Source organism: Pleurodeles waltl, chromosome 6 (assembly GCF_031143425.1).
Source record: "Pleurodeles waltl isolate 20211129_DDA chromosome 6, aPleWal1.hap1.20221129, whole genome shotgun sequence".
Taxonomy (NCBI): domain Eukaryota; kingdom Metazoa; phylum Chordata; class Amphibia; order Caudata; family Salamandridae; genus Pleurodeles; species Pleurodeles waltl.
Genome location: NC_090445.1, coordinates 367,059,592 through 367,075,180, shown reverse-complemented (window position 1 = coordinate 367,075,180; position 15,589 = coordinate 367,059,592). Strand labels below are relative to the sequence as shown.

The 15,589-nt window shown below is 48.7% G+C and overlaps 1 protein-coding gene across 1 annotated transcript in view; it reads right to left on the bottom strand.

Moving 5' to 3' along the window:
* SUPT16H (SPT16 homolog, facilitates chromatin remodeling subunit) overlaps window positions 1–15,589 on the bottom strand; it is a 263,510-nt gene that overhangs the window by 145,884 nt on the left and 102,037 nt on the right. The gene's annotated exons all lie outside the window — the stretch shown is intronic.

The window sequence follows — 15,589 nt, the reverse complement described above, 5'->3', positions numbered from 1 at the left end:
GCACCGGGGGGGGACACAAGCCCACACAGAAATTTCACCCTCAGCGGCGCGGGGGCGGCCGGGTGCAGTGTTAGAACAAGCGTCGGGTTCGCAATGTAAGTCAATGAGAGATCAAGGGATCTCTTCAGCGCTGCAGGCAGGCAAGGGGGGGCTTCCTCGGGGAAACCTCCACTTGGGCAAGGGAGAGGGACTCCTGGGGGCCACTTCTGCAGTGAAAGTCCGGTCCTTCAGGTCCTGGGGGCTGCGGGTGCAGGGTCTTTTCCAGGCGTCGGGACTTAGGTTTCAGAGAGTCGCGGTCAGGGGAAGCCTCGGGATTCCCTCTGCAGGCGGTGCTGTGGGGGCTCAGGGTGGACAGGTTTTGGTACTCACAGTCGGAGAGTAGTCCGGGGGTCCTCCCTGAGGTGTTGGTTCTCCACCAGCCGAGTCGGGGTCGCCGGGTGCAGTGTTGCAAGTCTCACGCTTCTTGCGGGGAGTTGCAGGGGTCTTTAAAGCTGCTCCTTGAAACAAAGTTGCAGTCTTTTTGGAGCAGGTCCGCTGTCCTCGGGAGTTTCTGGTCGTCGTCGAAGCAGGGCAGTCCTCAGAGGATTCAGAGGTCGCTGGTCCCTTTGGAAGGCGTCGCTGGAGCAGAGTTCTTTGGAAGGCAGGAGACAGGCCGGTGAGTTTCTGGAGCCAAGGCAGTTGTTGTCTTCTGGTCTTCCTCTGCAGGGGTTTTCAGCTGGGCAGTCCTTCTTGTTGTCGCAGGAATCTAATTTTCTAGGGTTCAGGGTAGCCCTTAAATACTAAATTTAAGGGCGTGTTTAGGTCTGGGGGGTTAGTAGCCAATGGCTACTAGCCCGGAGGGTGGGTACACCCTCTTTGTGCCTTCTCCCAAGGGGAGGGGGTCACAATCCTAACCCTATTGGGGGAATCCTCCATCTGCAAGATGGAGGATTTCTAACAGTTAGAGTCACCTCAGCTCAGGACACCTTAGGGGCTGTCCTGACTGGCCAGTGACTCCTCCTTGTTATTCTCATTATTTTCTCCGGCCTTGCCGCCAAAAGTGGGGGCCGGGGCCGGAGGGGGCGGGCAACTCCACTAGCTGGAGTGTCCTGCGGTGCTGTGACAAAGGGGTGAGCCTTTGAGGCTCACCGCCAGGTGTTACAGCTCCTGCCTGGGGGAGGTGTTAGCATCTCCACCCAGTGCAGGCTTTGTTACTGGCCTCAGAGTGACAAAGGCACTCTCCCCATGGGGCCAGCAACATGTCTCTAGTGTGGCAGGCTGCTGCAACTAGTCAGCCTACACAGATAGTCGGTTAAGTTTCAGGGGGCACCTCTAAGGTGCCCTCTGGGGTGTATTTTGCAATAAAATGTACACTGGCATCAGTGTGCATTTATTGTGCTGAGAAGTTTGATACCAAACTTCCCAGTTTTCAGTGTAGCCATTATGGTGCTGTGGAGTTCGTGTTTGACAAACTCCCAGACCATATACTCTTATGGCTACCCTGCACTTACAATGTCTAAGGTTTTGTTTAGACACTGTAGGGGTACCATGCTCATGCACTGGTACCCTCACCTATGGTATAGTGCACCCTGCCTTAGGGCTGTAAGGCCTGCTAGAGGGGTGTCTTACCTATACTGCATAGGCAGTGAGAGGCTGGCATGGCACCCTGAGGGGAGTGCCATGTCGACTTACTCGTTTTGTCCTCACTAGCACACACAAGCTGGCAAGCAGTGTGTCTGTGCTGAGTGAGAGGTCTCCAGGGTGGCATAAGACATGCTGCAGCCCTTAGAGACCTTCCTTGGCATCAGGGCCCTTGGTACTAGAAGTACCAGTTACAAGGGACTTATCTGGATGCCAGGGTCTGCCAATTGTGGATACAAAAGTACAGGTTAGGGAAAGAACACTGGTGCTGGGGCCTGGTTAGCAGGCCTCAGCACACTTTCAATTGTAAACATAGCATCAGCAAAGGCAAAAAGTCAGGGGGCAACCATGCCAAGGAGGCATTTCCTTACACAACCCCCCCCCAAACGAAAGAGGATGAGACTAACCTTTCCCAAGAGAGTCTTCATTTTCTAAGTGGAAGAACCTGGAAAGGCCATCTGCATTGGCATTGGCAGTCCCAGGTCTGTGTTCCACTATAAAGTCCATTCCCTGTAGGGAGATGGACCACCTCAACAGTTTAGGATTTTCACCTTTCATTTGCATCAGCCATTTGAGAGGTCTGTGGTCAGTTTGAACTAGGAAGTGAGTCCCAAAGAGGTATGGTCTCAGCTTCTTCAGGGACCAAACCACAGCAAAGGCCTCCCTCTCAATGGCACTCCAACGCTGCTCCCTGGGGAGTAACCTCCTGCTAATGAAAGCAACAGGCTGGTCAAGGCCATCATCATTTGTTTGGGACAAAACTGCCCCTATCCCATGTTCAGAGGCATCTGTCTGCACAATGAACTGCTTAGAATAATCTGGAGCTTTTAGAACTGGTGCTGAGCACATTGCTTGTTTCAGGGTGTCAAAGGCCTGTTGGCATTCCACAGTCCAGTTCACTTTCTTGGGCATTTTCTTGGAGGTGAGTTCAGTGAGGGCTGTCACAATGGATCCATATCCCTTCACAAACCTCCTGTAATACCCAGTCAAGCCAAGGAATGCCCTGACTTGAGTCTGGGTTTTTGGAGCTACCCAGTCCAGAATAGTCTGGATCTTGGGTTGGAGTGGCTGAACTTGGCCTCCACCTACAAGGTGGCCCAAGTAAACCACAGTTCCCTGCCCTATCTGGCATTTGGATGCCTTGATAGAGAGGCCTGCAGATTGCAGGGCCTTCAAAACCTTCTTCAGGTAGACCAGGTGATCCTGCCAGGTGGAGCTAAAGACAGCAATATCATCAAGATAAGCTGCGCTAAAGGACTCCAAGCCAGCAAGGACTTGATTCACCAACCTTTGGAAGGTGGCAGGGGCATTCTTTAAACCAAAGGGCATAACAGTAAACTGATAATGCCCATCAGGTGTGGAGAATGCCGTTTTCTCTTTTGCTCCAGGTGCCATTTTTATTGGCCAGTACCCTGCTGTCAAGTCAAAGGTACTTAAGAATTTGGCAGCACCTAATTTATCTATGAGCTCATCAGCTCTAGGAATTGGATGAGCATCTGTCTTGGTGACAGAATTGACCCCTCTGTAATCCACACAAAACCTCATCTCTTTCTTTCCATCTTTGGTGTGAGGTTTGGGGACTAAGACCACTGGGCTAGCCCAGGGGCTGTCAGAGCGCTCAATTACTCCCAATTCTAGCATCTTGTGGACTTCCACCTTGATGCTTTCCTTAACATGGTCAGACTGTCTAAAGATTTTGTTTTTGACAGGCATGCTGTCTCCTGTGTCCACATCATGGGTACACAGGTGTGTCTGACCAGGGGTTAAGGAGAAGAGTTCAGGAAACTGTGGTAGGACTCTCCTACAATCAGCTTGCTGTTGGCCAGAGAGGGTGTCTGAGTAGATCACTCCATCTACTGAGCCATCTTTTGGGTCTGATGACAGAAGATCAGGGAGAGGTTCACTCTCTGCCTCCTGATCCTCATCTGTTACCATCAACAGATTCACATCAGCCCTGTCATGGAAGAGCTTAAGGCGGTTCACATGGATCACCCTCTTGGGGCTCCTGCTAGTGCCCAGGTCCACCAGGTAGGTGACCTGACTCTTCCTTTCTAGCACTGGGTAAGGGCCACTCCATTTGTCCTGGAGTGCCCTGGGAGCCACAGGCTCCAGAACCCAGACTTTCTGCCCTGGTTGGAACTCAACCAGTGCAGCCTTTTGGTCATACCAAAACTTCTGGAGCTGTTGGCTGGCCTCAAGGTTTTTGGTTGCCTTTTCCATGTACTCTGCCATTCTAGAGCGAAGGCCAAGTACATAGTCCACTATGTCTTGTTTAGGCTCATGAAGAGGTCTCTCCCAGCCTTTTTTAACAAGAGCAAGTGGTCCCCTTACAGGGTGGCCAAACAGAAGTTCAAAGGGTGAGAATCCTACTCCCTTCTGTGGCACCTCTCTGTAAGCAAAAAGCAGACATGGCAAGAGGACATCCCATCTCCTTTTGAGTTTTTCTGGGAGCCCCATGATCATGCCTTTTAATGTCTTGTTGAATCTCTCACCTAAGCCATTAGTTTGTGGATGGTATGGTGTAGTGAATTTGTAAGTCACTCCACACTCATTCCACATGTGTTTTAGGTATGCTGACATGAAGTTGGTACCTCTGTCAGACACCACCTCCTTAGGGAAACCCACTCTGGTAAAGATACCAATGAGGGCCTTGGCTACTGCAGGGGCAGTAGTCGACCTAAGGGGAATAGCTTCAGGATACCTAGTAGCATGATCCACTACTACTAGGATGTACATATTTCCTGAGGCTGTGGGAGGTTCCAGTGGACCAACTATGTCCACACCCACTCTTTCAAAGGGGACCCCAAACCACTGGAAGTGGAATGAGGGGGGCCTTTGGGTGCCCACCTGTCTTACCACTGGATTGACAGGTGGGGCAGGAGAGGCAAAACTCCTTAACCTTCTGGGACATATTGGGCCAGTAGAAGTGGTTGACTAACCTCTCCCACGTCTTGGTTTGTCCCAAATGCCCAGCAAGGGGAATATCATGGGCTAAGGTCAGAATAAACTCTCTGAACGACTGAGGCACTACCACTCTCCTAGTGGCACCAGGTTTGGGGTCTCTGGCCTCAGTGTACAGGAGTCCATCTTCCCAATAGACCCTATGTGTTCCATTTTTCTTGCCCTTGGACTCTTCAGCAGCTTGCTGCCTAAGGCCTTCAAGAGAGGGACAGGTTTCTTGTCCCTTACACAGCTCTTCCCTTGAGGGTCCCCCTGGGCCTAAGAGCTCAACCTGATAAGGTTCAAGCTCCAAAGGCTCAGTTCCCTCAGAGGGCAGAACTTCTTCCTGAGAAGAGAGGTTCTCTTTTTCTGACTTGTGTTGCAGTTGGTTTCCCAACTGACTTTCCTTTTCTCTTGGTAGGCTGGGCCATTTTTCCAGACTCCAGCTCTACTTTTTCACCCCGTGCCTTGCACTGTGCTCTTGTTTTTACACACACCAGTTCAGGGATACCCAGCATGGCTGCATGGGTTTTTAGTTCTACCTCAGCCCATGCTGAGGACTCCAGGTCATTTCCAAGCAGACAGTCTACTGGGATGTTTGAGGAGACCACCACCTGTTTCAGGCCATTGACCCCTCCCCATTCTAAAGTTACCATTGCCATGGGATGTGCTTTAGTTTGATTGTCAGCATTGGTGACTGTATAAGTTTTACCAGTCAGGTATTGGCCAGGGGAAACCAGTTTCTCTGTCACCATGGTGACACTGGCACCTGTATCCCTCAGGCCCTCTACACTTGTCCCATTAATAAAGAGCTGCTGCCTGTATTTTTGCATGTTAGGAGGCCAGGCAGCTAGTGTGGCTAAATCCACCCCACCCTCAGAGACTATAGTAGCTTCAGTGTGGACCCTGATTTGCTCTGGGCACACTGTTGATCCCACTTGGAGACTAGCCATTCCAGTGTTACCTGGATTGGAGTTTGGAGTGGAACTTGTCTTGGGACAGGCCTTGTCTCCAGTTTGGTGTCCAGACTGACTACAGTTTCGACACCAGGCCTTTTTGGGATCAAAGTTTTTACCCTTGTACCCAGGATTGTTTTGTGAAGAGGCTCTGGGCCCACCCTCCTGTGCAGGTTTTTGGGGGCCTGTAGAAGACTCTTGACTATTTTTATTTTTGGCTGTCTCACCACCTTTCCCCTGGGGAGGTTTTGTGACCCTTTTCTTTTGGTCACCCCCTGTGGAAGTTTTGGACACCCTAGTCTTGACCCAATGGTCCGCCTTCTTTCCCAATTCTTGGGGAGAAATTGGTCCTAGGTCTACCAGATGCTGATGCAGTTTATCATTGAAACAATTACTTAACAGGTGTTCTTTCACAAATAAATTGTACAGCCCATCATAATTACTTACACCACTGCCTTGAATCCAACCATCTAGTGTTTTCACTGAGTAGTCTACAAAGTCAACCCAGGTCTGGCTCGAGGATTTTTGAGCCCCCCTGAATCTAATCCTATACTCCTCAGTGGAGAATCCAAAGCCCTCAATCAGGGTACCCTTCATGAGGTCATAAGATTCTGCATCTTTTCCAGAGAGTGTGAGGAGTCTATCCCTACACTTTCCTGTGAACATTTCCCAAAGGAGAGCACCCCAGTGAGATCTGTTCACTTTTCTGGTTACACAAGCCCTCTCAAAAGCTGTGAACCATTTGGTGATGTCATCATCATCTTCATATTTAGTTACAATCCCTTTGGGGATTTTCAACATGTCAGGAGAATCTCTGACCCTATTTATGTTGCTGCCACCATTGATGGGTCCTAGGCCCATCTCTTGTCTTTCCCTCTCTATGGCTAGGATCTGTCTTTCCAAAGCCAATCTTTTGGCCATCCTGGCTAACTGGATGTCCTCTTCACTGGGGTTATCCTCAGTGATTTCAGAGTTGTTGGTCCCTCCTGTGAGGGAACCAGCATCTCTGACTATTATTTGTGGAGTCAGGGCTTGAGTAGCCCTGCTCTCCCTAAGTAGGACTGGAGGGGGGGAATTTCCCTCCAAGTCACTATCTTCATCCTCTGAGTTGCCACCCTCAGAGGGGTTGGCCTTTTCAAACTCTGCCAAAAGCTCCTGGAGCTGTAGTTTGGAAGGTCTGGGGCCCATTACTATTTTCTTTATTTTACAGAGTGACCTTAGCTCCCTCATCTTAAGATGGAGGTAAGGTGTGGTGTCGAGTTCCACCACATTCATCTCTGCACTAGACATTATGCTTCTAAAAGTTGGAATACTTTTTAAGAATCTAAAACTAGTTCTAGGTTCTAATTCAAACTTTTACCAAACTTTTAAACTCTAAACTAAATGCTAAACAGGATCTAACACAAGGTCCTAGCAGGTCTTTTAAGAATTTAGAAAACTTTTCAAATTGCAAAAATCAATTTCTAATGACAATTTTGGAATTTGTCGTGTGATCAGGTATTGGCTGAGTAGTCCAGCAAATGCAAAGTCTTGTACCCCACCGCTGATCCACCAATGTAGGAAGTTGGCTCTGTATGTGCTATTTCAAAGTAAGGAATAGCATGCACAGAGTCCAAGGGTTCCCCTTAGAGGTAAAATAGTGGTAAAAATAGATAATACTAATGCTCTATTTTGTGGTAGTGTGGTCGAGCAGTAGGCTTATCCAAGGAGTAGTGTTAAGCATTTGTTGTACATACACATAGACAATAAATGAGGTACACACACTCAGAAACAAATCCAGCCAATAGGTTTTGTTATAGAAAATGAAAATGTCACTTACCCAGTGTACATCTGTTCGTGGCATCAGTCGCTGAGATTCACATGGGCTGCATTAGCTCGCCATCTGGTGTTGGGTCGGAGTGTTACAAGTTGTTTTTCTTCGAAGAAGTGTTTTCGAGTCACTCGACCGTGTGGCTCCTCCTTCTGTGCTCACTGCGCATGGGCGTCGACTCCATCTTCGATTGTTTTCCCCGCAGAGGGTGAGGTAGGAGTTGTACTATAGTAATAGTGCCCGCGCAATGAAATGTCTAAGTATGTACCTATTAAAGGTTTAAATAATATATATACAAATGTACAAAATTGAAGGTAACTTCTGAACTGCTACAGGCTTCCGGGGAGGTGGGTGGGCCCATGTGAATCTCAGCGACTGATGCCACGAACAGATGTACACTGGGTAAGTGACATTTTCAGTTCGATGGCATCTGTCGCTGTAGATACACATGGTCTGCATAGACTAGTAAGCAGTTATTTCCCCATAAGCGGTGGATTAGCCTGTAGGAGTAGAAGTTGTCTGAAATAGAGTTCTTAATACAGCTTGACCTACTGCGGCTTGTTGTGCGGATAGCACATCTATACAGTAGTGTTTGGTGAATGTGTGAGGCGTAGACCATGTGGCTGCCTTACATATTTCATGCATTGGGATGTTTCCTAAAAAGGCCATTGAAGCACCTTTTTTCCTGGTTGAATGTGCCCTGGGAGTAATGGGCAGTTGTCTTTTTGCTTTAAGGTAGCAGATTTGGATGCATTTAACAATCCATCTGGCTATACCTTGTTTTGATATTGGGTTACCTGCATGAGGTTTTTGGAATGCAATAAATAGCTGTTTAGTCTTTCTGATGTTCTTTGTTCTGTCAATGTAGTACATTAATGCTCTTTTGACATCTAATGTATGTAGTGCTCTTTCAGCCACAGAATCTGGCTGTGGGAAAAAAACAGGTAGTTCTACCGTTTGATTTAGATGGAACGGTGAAATAACTTTTGGTAAAAATTTTGGATTAGGTCGTAGGACAACCTTATTTTTATGTATTTGTATAAAAGGTTCCTGTGTTGTGAACGCTTGAATTTCACTTACTCTTCTCAGAGATGTAATGGCGATGAGAAAGGCAACTTTCCAGGTTAGGAATTGTATTCCGCAAGAGTGCATGGGTTCGAAAGGTGGGCCCATGAGTCTTGTTAGGACCACGTTTAGGTTCCATGAAGGAACAGGTGGTGTTCTTGGTGGTATAATTCTTTTAAGACCTTCTATGAATGCTTTGATGACTGGTATCTTATACAAGGAAGTTGAATAGGTAGTCTGCAGGTATGCAGATATTGCTGCAAGGTGTATTTTAATAGAAGAGAAGGCTAGCCTTGCTTTTTGTAAATGGAGCAAGTAATTTATTATACGTTTTGGAGTTGCGTCTAGTGGTTGTATCTGATTATGATGGCAGTAACAAACAAATCTTTTCCACTTACTTGCGTAGCAGTGGCTAGTGGATGGCCTTCTGGCCTGCTTTATGACCTCCATACACTCTTGGCTAAGTTGTAAGTGTCCGAATTCTAGGATTTCAGGAGCCAGATTGCTAGATTCAGCGATGCTGGATCTGGGTGTCTGATCTGTTGGTTGTGTTGCGTTAACAGATCTGGTTTGTTCGGCAGTTTGATGTGGGGTACTACAGAAAGATCTAGCAGTGTTGTGTACCAGGGTTGTCTTGCCCACGTTGGTGCTATTAAAATGAGTGAGTTTGTTTTGACTCAATTTGTTCACTAGATAAGGGAGGAGAGGGAGAGGAGGAAAAGCGTAAGCAAATATTCCTGACCAGTTCATCCATAGGGCATTGCCTTGGGATTGCTTGTGTGGGTATCTGGACGCGAAGTTTTGGCATTTTGCGTTCTCTTTTGTTGCAAATAAGTCTATCTGAGGTGTTCCCCAGAGTGTGAAGTAGGTGTTCAGAATTTGTGGGTGGATTTCCCATTCGTGGACTTGTTGGTGATCTCGAGAGAGATTGTCTGCCAGTTGATTCTGGATCCCTGGAATAAACTGTGCTATGAGGCGAATTTGATGGTGGATTGCCCACTTCCATATGTTTTGAGCTAATAAGCTTAACTGCGTTGAATGTGTTCCTCCTTGTTTGTTTAGATAATACATCGTTGTCATGTTGTCTGTTTTGACAAGGATGTATTTGTGGGTTATGATTGGTTGGAAAGCTTTTAGTGCTTGAAAAACTGCTAATAATTCTAGATGATTTATATGCAGTTTTGTTTGATGTATGTTCCATTGTCCTCTTATGGTGTGTTGATTGAGATGTGCTCCCCATCCTGTCATGGAAGCATCTGTTATTACGTACTGTGGCACTGGGTCTTGGAAAGGCCGCCCTTTGTTTAAATTTATACTGTTCCACCATAGAAGCGAGAGGTAAGTTTCGCGGTCTATTAACACCAGATCTAGAAGGTGACCCTGTGCTTGAGACCACTGTGAGGCTAGGCATTGTTGTAAGGGCCTCATGTGCAGTCTTGCGTTTGGGACAATGGCTATGCATGAGGACATCATGCCTAGGAGCTGTAGTATTGTTCTTGCTTGTATTGTTTGATTTGGAGACATGTGTTGAATGACTCTGTTGAAATTGTGAATTCTTTGTGGAGTTGGCGTTGCTACTCCTTTTGTCGTGTCTATTATGGCTCCTAGATATTGCTGTACTTTGCTTGGCTGAATGTTTGATTTTGCAAAATTGACGGTGAACCCTAGTTTGTAGAGGGTTTGTATGACTTTATTTGTGTGGTTTGAGCATTGTGTGAGCGAACTGGTTTTGATTAGCCAGTCGTCTAGATACGGGAATACATGTATTTGCTGCCTTCTGATGTGTGCAGCGACTACTGCTAGGCATTTTGTGAATACCCTTGGAGCGGTTGTTAAACCGAAAGGCAATACTTTGAATTGGTAATGTATTCCTTTGAATACAAACCTTAGATATTTTCTGTGTGATTGATGTATTGGTATATGGAAATATGCGTCTTTGAGGTCTAGGGTTGTCATGTAGTTGTGTTTTTTGAGCAATGGTAACACTTCTTGTAGTGTGACCATGTGAAAGTGGTCTGATTTGATGAATGTGTTTACTACTCTGAGGTCCAGAATTGGTCTCAGTGTTTTGTCCTTTTTTGGCATCAAGAAGTACAGTGAATAAACTCCTGTGTTTATTTGTGTGCTTGGTACTAATTCTATTGCATTTTTTTGCAGTAGTGCTTGAACTTCTATCTCTAGAAGCTGTGAATGGTGTTTTGATAAATTTTGTGATTTTGGTGGTATGTCTGGAGGGAATTGCAGGAATTCTATGCAATAACCATGTTGGATAATTGCTAGGACCCATGTGTCTGTAGTTATTTCCTCCCATGCTTCGTAATATTGACCTATCCTTCCCCCCACTGGTGTTGTGTGGGGGGGGTGAGTGACGTGTGAGTCACTGCTTGTTGGTAGTGGTTTTGGGGCTTTGAAATCTTCCTCTATTCCTAGGGAATTGCCCTCCTCTATACTGGCCCCGAAAGCCTCCCCTGTACTGTCCCTGGTAGGTGGACGGTGCGGACTGTGAGGTACTGGCTTGTGTGGCCTGACCCCGAAACCCTCCTCTAAAAGGTGTTTTGCGGAAGGTGGTATAAGATCCTCTGCTCTGCGGGGAGTAGAGTGCGCCCATGGCCTTGGCAGTGTCAGTGTCCTATTTGAGCTTTTCTATGGCTGTGTCGACCTCCGGACCGAACAGCATTTTTTCGTTTACTGGCATGTTAAGTACTGCCTGCTGAATTTCTGGCTTGAATCCAGACGTTCTGAGCCATGCGTGCCTACGGATGGTAACCGACGTATTAATGGTCCTTGCGGCTGTGTCTGCTGCATCCATAGAGGAGCGTATTTGATTGTTGGAAATGTTTTGACCTTCTTCAACAACCTGTTTTGCTCTTTTTTGTAGATCTTTTGGGAGATGTTCAATGAGATGCTGCATCTCATCCCAGTGGGCTCTGTCGTATCGCGCTAGCAGCGCTTGTGAGTTTGCGATGCGCCACTGGTTTGCTGCCTGGACAGCGACCCTCTTCCCGGCTGCATCAAACTTTCTGCTTTCTTTATCTGGGGGAGGTGCATCCCCAGAAGTGTGTGAATTTGCCCGTTTTCTGGCAGCCCCTACCACCACAGAATCTGGTGGCAGCTGAGAGGTGATGAATACAGGGTCCGTAGGAGGCGCCTTATATTTTTTGTCCACTCTAGGCGTTACTGCCCTGCTTTTGACTGGCTCTTTGAAGATCTCCTTTGCATGGCGAAGCATGCCTGGGAGCATAGGCAGGCTTTGGTAGGAGCTGTGGGTGGAGGAGAGGGTGTTAAATAAAAAGTCATCCTCTACTTGTTCAGAGTGTAGTTCCACATTATGGAACTGAGCTGCTCTAGCCACCACTTGTGAATAGGCTGTGCTGTTCTCAGGTGGTGATGGCCTAGTTGGGTATGTGTCTGGGCTGTTATCAGACACTGGTGCATCGTACAAGTCCCACGCGTCTTGATCTTGGTCGTCGTGGCTCATGGCGGTGTGAGCTGGCGAATGTGATGGGGTGTAAGTTGGTGAAGCCGGAGTTACAGGTGGAGGCGAGGGAGGAGGTGTTACCGTCTTTGCTGTTTGTTGCTGAGGTTGCTGAGGAGCCTCTCGTGCTACAAACTGAAGTGTTCTCTTTCTTTTGACAGGTGGAAGGGTACTGATCTTCCCTGTCCCCTGCTGAATAAAGATACGCTTCTGCGTGTGATCCACTTCAGTGGATTGCAGTTCCTGTTCGAATCTGTGTCTTTTCATTTGTGAAGACATAGAAAGTTCTTCAGTATAGGAGCCTGAAACTGGGTCTGTTGGTGCTTTTTTCGGCTCCGAAAACCCTGTTGTTTGTTTTTACGGCTCCGAGGTAACCTTCCTCTTCTTTTGTGCCGAGAAATCTTGGCCTCTATGATCTTCGGCGCCACTGTCTCGGCGTCGATCCGTGTCGACACCGAACTCTCGGTGTCGATGCTTCTCTTTAGCACTCTCTCGGTCCCGAGGAGGCTGCGTGCCGGTGTCTCGACCGGAGTCGGACGATCTCGACACTGAATGGGCCTTTTTCGGTGCCGATTGTTGGTCACCGTGAATTTGGGTTGAGCCATGGCCGGTTGGCAGTGGCGTCCCCTGGGCCTTTTTGCCTTTTTAAATTTCTGATCTCGACATCTTACTCACTGTTTTTGGATGGTCGAGTTCGTCGGAGTCTGAATCCTGGATGGAAAAGGATTCCTCCTGTTCCTCTTCTGTCTCGAACTGTCGATGCTCTTTTGGCGTGGACGCCATCTGCAGTCTTCTCGCTCGACGGTCGCGCAGAGTTTTTCGGGACCGGAACGCCCGACAGGCCTCACAGGATTCTTCGCTGTGCTCGGGTGACAGGCACAGGTTACAGACCGAGTGTTGGTCCGTATAAGGATATTTGTTGTGGCATTCAGGGCAGAATCGAAACGGGGTCCGTTCCATCGGCGTTGTTCTCCACGCGGTCGGGCCGACTAGGCCCCGACGGTGTGCCGAAATCTACCCCGAAGGGCACCGAAGCGCTTCGATGTTCAATGCGTTGTCGTATGTGTTTATCTCGAACCGGATCGCAACGATACCGTCGAAAATCTTCCGTTTTCAGCTATCTTTCCGTTCCGAAACTCGGAGCGACAGGAACACGTCCGAACCCGATGGCGGAAAGAAAACAATCGAAGATGGAGTCGACGCCCATGCGCAATGAGCACAGAAGGAGGAGCCACTCGGTCCAGTGACTCAAAAACACTTCTTCGAAGATAAACAACTTGTAACACTCCGACCCAACACCAGATGGCGAGCTAATGCATACCATGTGTATCTACAGCGACAGATGCCATCGAACATATCTTTTCTTAGTTTATTTTAAGAACCACAGGTTCAAATTTAACAAGTAATATCTTGTTTGAAAGGTATTGCAGGTAAGTACATTAGGAACTTTGAATCATTTCAATTGCATGTATACTTTTCAAGTTATTGACAAATAGCTACTTTAAAAGTGGACACTTAGTGCAATTTTCACAGTTCCTGGGGGAGGTAAGTTTTTGTTAGTTTTACCAGGTAAGTAAGACACTTACAGGTTTCAGTTCTTGGTCCAAGGTAGCCCACCGTTGGGGGTTCAGAGCAACCCCAAAGTCACCACACCAGCAGCTCAGGGCCGGTCAGGTGCAGAGTTCAAAGTGGTGCCCAAAACGCATAGGCTAGAATGGAGAGAAGGAGGTGCCCCGGTTCCGGTCTGCTTGCAGGTAAGTACCCGCGTCTTCGGAGGGCAGACCAGGGGGGTTTTGTAGGGCACCGGGGGGGACACAAGCCCACACAGAAATTTCACCCTCAGCAGCGCGGGGGCGGCCGGGTGCAGTGTAGAAACAAGCGTCGGGTTTGCAATGTTAGTCAATGAGAGATCAAGGGATCTCTTCAGCGCTGCAGGCAGGCAAGGGGGGGGCTTCCTCGGGGAAACCTCCACTTGGGCAAGGGAGAGGGACTCCTGGGGGTCACTTCTCCAGTGAAAGTCCGGTCCTTCAGGTCCTGGGGGCTGCGGGTGCAGGGTCTTTTCCAGGCGTCGGGACTTAGGTTTCAGAGAGTCGCGGTCAGGGGAAGCCTCGGGATTCCCTCTGCAGGCGGCGCTGTGGGGGCTCAGGGGGGACAGGTTTTGGTACTCACAGTCGGAGAGTAGTCCGGGGGTCCTCCCTGAGGTGTTGGTTCTCCACCAGCCGAGTCGGGGTCGCCGGGTGCAGTGTTGCAAGTCTCACGCTTCTTGCGGGGAGTTGCAGGGGTCTTTAAAGCTGCTCCTTGAAACAAAGTTGCAGTCTTTTTGGAGCAGGTCCGCTGTCCTCGGGAGTTTCTGGTCGTCGTCGAAGCAGGGCAGTCCTCAGAGGATTCAGAGGTCGCTGGTCCCTTTGGAAGGCGTCGCTGGAGCAGAGTTCTTTGGAAGGCAGGAGACAGGCCGGTGAGTTTCTGGAGCCAAGGCAGTTGTTGTCTTCTGGTCTTCCTCTGCAGGGGTTTTCAGCTGGGCAGTCCTTGTTGTCGCAGGAATCTAATTTTCTAGGGTTCAGGGTAGCCCTTAAATACTAAATTTAAGGGCGTGTTTAGGTCTGGGGGGTTAGTAGCCAATGGCTACTAGCCCTGAGGCTGGGTACACCCTCTTTGTGCCTCCTCCCAAGGGGAGGGGGGTCACAATCCTAACCCTATTGGGGGAATCCTCCATCTGCAAGATGGAGGATTTCTAAAAGTTAGAGTCACCTCAGCTCAGGACACCTTAGGGGCTGTCCTGACTGGCCAGTGACTCCTCCTTGTTATTCTCATAATTTTCTCCGGCCTTGCCGCCAAAAGTGGGGGCCGGGGCCGGAGGGGGCAGGCAACTCCACTAGCTGGAGTGTCCTGCGGTGCTGTGACAAAGGGGTGAGCCTTTGAGGCTCACCGCCAGGTGTTACAGCTCCTGCCTGGGGGAGGTGTTAGCATCTCTACCCAGTGCAGGCTTTGTTACTGGCCTCAGAGTGACAAAGGCACTCTCCCCATGGGGCCAGCAACATGTCTCTAGTCTGGCAGGCTGCTGGAACCAGTCAGCCTACACAGATAGTCGGTTAAGTTTCAGGGGGCACCTCTAAGGTGCCCTCTGGGGTGTATTTTGCAATAAAATGTACACTGGCATCAGTGTGCATTTATTGTGCTGAGAAGTTTGATACCAAACTTCCCAGTTTTCAGTGTAGCCATTATGGTGCTGGGGAGTTCGTGTTTGACAAACTCCCAGACCATATACTCTTATGGCTACCCTGCACTTACAATGTCTAAGGTTTTGTTTAGACACTGTAGGGGTACCATGCTCATGCACTGGTACCCTCACCTATGGTATAGTGCACCCTGCCTTAGGGCTGTAAGGCCTGCTAGAGGGGTGTCTTACCTATACTGCATAGGCAGTGAGAGGCTGGCATGGCACCCTGAGGGGAGTGCCATGTCGACTTACTCGTTTTGTCCTCACTAGCACACACAAGCTGGCAAGCAGTGTGTCTGTGCTGAGTGAGAGGTCTCCAGGGTGGCATAAGACATGCTGCAGCCCTTAGAGACCTTCCTTGGCATCAGGGCCCTTGGTACTAGAAGTACCAGTTACAAGGGACTTATCTGGATGCCAGGGTCTGCCAATTGTGGCTACAAAAGTACAGGTTAGGGAAAGAACACTGGTGCTGGGGCCTGGTTAGCAGGCCTCAGCACACTTTCAAT